This window comes from Octopus bimaculoides, chromosome 22, assembly GCF_046866305.1.
Source record: "Octopus bimaculoides isolate indiv1 chromosome 22, ASM4686630v1, whole genome shotgun sequence".
NCBI classification, from domain to species: Eukaryota; Metazoa; Mollusca; class Cephalopoda; order Octopoda; family Octopodidae; genus Octopus; species Octopus bimaculoides.
This window is the reverse complement of record NC_142949.1, coordinates 38,493,316-38,498,315: the sequence shown is the minus strand read 5'-3', so window position 1 is coordinate 38,498,315 and position 5,000 is coordinate 38,493,316. Positions and strand designations below refer to the sequence as shown.

The following is a 5,000-nucleotide window of genomic DNA, read 5'->3' as shown; positions in this document are numbered from 1 at the left end:
TTCTTTTCTATATATGTATGTGTGTGTCTGTAAAATCAGAAAAGCGTAAGGTAGATAGAGGGGTACCGAGAGAAATGAATAGGTAGGTAGGTCGGTATAACTAGAAACTGAGCGGGGGAGGGGAAGAGAGAAATAGAAAAAGTATGTATGAGGAAGAAAGTGAATCAGATTAAGTGTAGAAATACACACACACACACACACACATATATACATACATATATATAGTCTTTTATACTTTTACTTGTTTCAGTCAGTTGACTGCGGCCATGCTGGAGAGGTTTGTGTGTGTGTGTATATATATATATATATATATATATATATATATATATATATACACACACACATACACACTTGTGTCTGTATGTCTGTGTATATATGTAGAGAGAGAAACAGGCAGAGAGAGTGTGTGTATGTGTGTATCGCTCAAAGCTTATTAAGTTATCATCGCAGTAGATGATACGGGCTTTTTCTTTCTCTTTTTGCGGGTGGAATAAGGATGGTGTGGGTACCCCGTTTATTCTTTTCTTTTTGTTTTTTTTTTTAAATAACTTTTTTTTTTAACTTTCATTCTTCGTTTTCTGTTTTAAATCTTTTTTTTTTTCAATTTTGTGTTGCTTCAAGATTTACTTCGTCTTTCGTGTTGTTGTTATTGTTGGTGTTGTGCTGTTACTCATGTTATGACGCTGTTGTTGCTGTTATTTTTGTTTTTTTGTTATTGCTTTGTTGTTATATGTGTGTGTTTTTACCTCACAAGAAGCTAATATGAGAGACAAGAAACAGCATGCATGTCCGTGTTTGTCGCCTAAAGTGACTCCACAGACACGTCTTTATCTTTCTGCTTCGTTCTTCCCTTCTCGAAGACTTCCAGCAAATTTCTACAAGAAACAAACCTGGAAAAAACGGTGGTGCTTACTGGCAAGGAGCACATGCGGTCGGGTGGCGTGGCGGGGGTTGTGGAGCTATTGGTGCTGGTGTGTTGGCGGTGGCCGTGACGGTGGTAAATAGAGGTAGTAGCGGTGGTGGTGATGCGAGTGGTGGTGGGGTCGGTGGTAGCAGAGGTGGTGTTAACAGCGGTAGTGCCGATGCTGGTGGTGAAGGTGGTAGTAGAGTACATGGTGTAGTGTTACTTAGTGGTGACGATAGCAGTGGTGGTAGCACACATGGTGGTGACGTTGGCATTGACGGTGGTAGTGGTGATGGTAGTTCTGATGGAAGAGATGATGGGAGTCGTGTTCATGGGGCTAATGTTGGCTGTCCCGGTGATGGTTGTAATGGTGGTGATGGTACTGGTGGTAGGGGTTTGTGGTGGTAGCCTTAGTAACGCTCATGCTGGTGGTGGCAGTACTAGTATTGATGGTATCCGTGGTTGGGATGTTGGTAATGTTCCTGCTGCCGGTGGTGGTGGTAGTTGAAATGGTGGTGTTGGTGGTGGTTGTGTTGATGATGCTGATGGCGGTGTTGGAAATGATGGTCCGAGCGAGGTTATTCATTTTCCTCGCAGTCATTGTTTTCCTTTAGCTACAGGTCAACCTTAATCAAGCAAACCAATGAGGAAAAAGCTTTCCATGACTGACCATCCAGACGTTTCTCCCGTGGACAGGGGACTCAGAACCGCATTATTCAACTTCTTTCTTTTAAAGGTAATTTGACCGGGGTTTCGCTACTTTTCGACACATTTCCAGCGACCGCATACTGACTTCCTCATTGATTCAACAGTGGTGGTCTTGCTTGCATTGGCAGTAATCCTAACGATGCAGGTGGTGGCACTGGTGGTCTTTGTAAAGGAGGAGACATTGGTTGTGTTTGAGTGGTGGTATCGACGGCGGCAACGGCGACAGAAGCGAACGATGCGGTGGTGGTACGTGAGGAGGATGGTGGCGGGAGTGGTGGTTATATTAGGATTGACTGTGGTGGTAGTGATGCTGCTGCTGCTGCAGACGGAAGAGTAAGGAGAGGCTGACATACAGACAGACAGGTGGGCCGTTAGTGTCGACCCACTGACAGACTCGTAGGCTGACTGGTAGATTGACGGGCTGGGTAGGCTTTCAGGGTTTACGTGCAAGTTAGCTTTCGTCTATCTGGTTATCAGGAGATGAATCCATCTGCTGGAGCAATCAGTGTGCTTTGAACCTCTGCCGAAATAATATAAATATAGAGCACACACGATGCGTTTTCTTGTGACGTCAGGCTGACTAATATGTCTACCCCTAATAGTTGCCGTTCACAGGCCCACACGCGTGTATTCGTGTATTCAATTCTTTCATTTCAGTCATTTGGCTGCGGCCATTCTGGAGCTCTACCTTAAAGGGTATTCTAGTCGAAGAAATCGACCCCAGGACTTATTTGTTAACCTAGTACTTATTCTATCAGTTCTTTTGCCGAACCGCTAGGTTACGGGGATATAAATACACAAGCATCGGTTGTCAAACAGATGTCCGGGTGACAAACATACACACATAAATAAATGCATACATATATACGATGAGCTTCCTTCAGTTTCCGTCTACCACATCCACTCACAAGGCTTCGGTCAGCCCGAGGTTATAGCAGAAGGCACTTGCCCAAGGTGGCACACAGTGGGACTGAGCCTAGAACCATGTGGTTGGGAAGCATCTTACCACACAGTCATACATACATACAGAGAATTATGTCTTTTAACAAAGCTTATATATCCTAGACGGAACACAGCTGCAGAGTGTATCACATCACTAATGGGGAAAAAAAAAAAAAAAAAAAAAAATTGTTAAACATTCAAAGTGGCTGTAGTAACTAATATAACCTCGCAGGTTTCGAATCCCTCTAGCGCTAACAATTATTCTTATTTTCATTTTTATATTTATTCCTATATATTTCAAAAATGTGGATGAAAACCTATGATTACAGAAGGAGATCACTTCTATAAATCTATTTAAGGTTTTCGACCCGAAAGACCTAAAGATAGCAAGGGATTCCCTAGCACACAATAAATATTTACTAATATTTACTCTAAAATATAATCGACCATTCCACAAGTGCATATGAGAGGTTCTCTCGTAATGAATAACGGATTATTCTGTGTTCTACCACAACATCCACTTTTAAGCCAGCTTACCGCTGGCTTAAGTTTGCTTATAACAAGTCTTTTTACTTTATGCACAAGGTCTGAAATTTGGGGAAAGAGGGGCAGTCGAATACGTCGACCCAGTATTCGACTGGTTCTTACATCAGCTACCCCGAAAGGATAAAGGACGAAGTCGACCTCGGTGGGCTTTGAAATCGAAATGTACAGCCGGAAGATGTGCCACTAAGCCTTTTCTCCGGCTTTTTCTCCACTAAGCATCTTCTCTTGCGAAGGATTCTGTCAGTTTGCTGCCTTGAATTTGCATAAATTGATTGTTTGTGATTCAGGCATTTAGACTCACGGCCAATAAATTTGAGGGGACGATGTCACTTGATATCATTGATTTCAGTATTGACTGGGCTCAGAGTTTCTTTTATCGATCCTACCGAAAGGGATAAATGTCAAAGTTGGCTTCCTCAGGATTCGAACACAGATCGCAAAGAACCGGAAAAAAAAGACATAAGGCATATATTTTTTAATCGATCGTCAATCGATTCAGCTGGCTCGTTTCTTTCAAATTACTTTGAAATAACTCTTTCTACTATTTACCTAAAGACTGAAGTTTTAAGGAAGGAACGGGATAGTCGCAGACATTGTCTAAAGTGTTCAGCTAGTAATTATTTTATCGGCCCCGAAAGAGATGAAAGACAAAGTGGACCTTGGTTGAATTTGAACGCCGAATGTACAAAAAAAAAAAAAAAAAAGAAGCTTGGGACAAAATTCTGTTAAAAATTTTGTTTGTCCAATTCCTCTTTAACGACTCTACCAGGTCACCACTTTCATTCCGTTCAAGCTAATAACCACAAAATAACATTTATATCTGATGTCAGCATCTACAACTGATCAGAATACAATCCACAGACTTTCAAACTGTGAACTAACCACATCAAATTGATGGCTTTTAGAAGAGTTTGGTGAAGATCATCCATCAACTTCTACTGTTAGATCCTCCTCCTCCTCCTCATCGGCGTCGCCCTTCATATTTTTCGACTTTCTCTTCCTTCTTTCTTCTTCCACTTCTACTTCTTTTTCTTCCCTTCATCGTTGTTGTTGCAGCTGTTGTGTTGGCTATTGTTGTCGTCGTCTTTTACATCGTTGTCATCGTTGTTGTTCTCCTCCTCCTCCTCCTCCTCCTCCCTCTACTTCTCGTCCACTTTCTTTTCCCTTTTCTTCGTTTTCTCCTTCATTACTCGTCATTGGTAACGGTAACCTTGGTTCCCGATTAAACATTGTATCAGACAGGACTGTATTAGACAGAGATGCATCAGACAGAGCTGTATTAGGTACAGCTGTATTAGACAGAGTTGTATCAGACAACTGTATCAGACAACTGTATCAGACAATTGTATCAGACAGAGCGAAACACACACAAGTTTAATAAATATGACATAAGTTTTGGAAATGAAACAAAAATAAACGCTGCACAATTAAACAGCATTTAGTTAATCTTAACGAGTAAATCCACCCCATTAAGTTAATACAAATTTATATTTCCTACTGAAAAGATCCGGGAAGGAAACCTCTACAGGGTTACTCAGCTTGTTAGAAATAGCAGTCAAACATCCCTCTTCGAAACAATGTGCACATTGGATTATATAGCTCTAGATACATTATATATAAAATGAATAAATAAATAAATACATATTTCATGACCGAAATCCATTCGATCACATGCCTGCTTCATCAGTGCTAACTTGGCGATAAAAAGAAAACAATCAAGCAAACACATCTACAAAAACTGAGGCACACAATCTTCTGCTGATGCGTATAATCATTTATGAAACGGTTTCTGTAAACGACACTGCAGTAGCATGAGGACAGTACGACGTCAAAAAGTATATATATATATATATATATATATATATATATATATATATATATGTATATACGTCAAAATCAT

At 40.7% G+C, this 5,000-nt stretch overlaps 1 long non-coding RNA gene across 1 annotated transcript in view; it reads right to left on the bottom strand.

Annotated features, from left to right (window-relative positions):
- The window catches only part of LOC128250546 (uncharacterized), a 191,998-nt gene that overhangs the window by 25,799 nt on the left and 161,199 nt on the right, over positions 1 to 5,000 (bottom strand). The window lies entirely within an intron of this gene.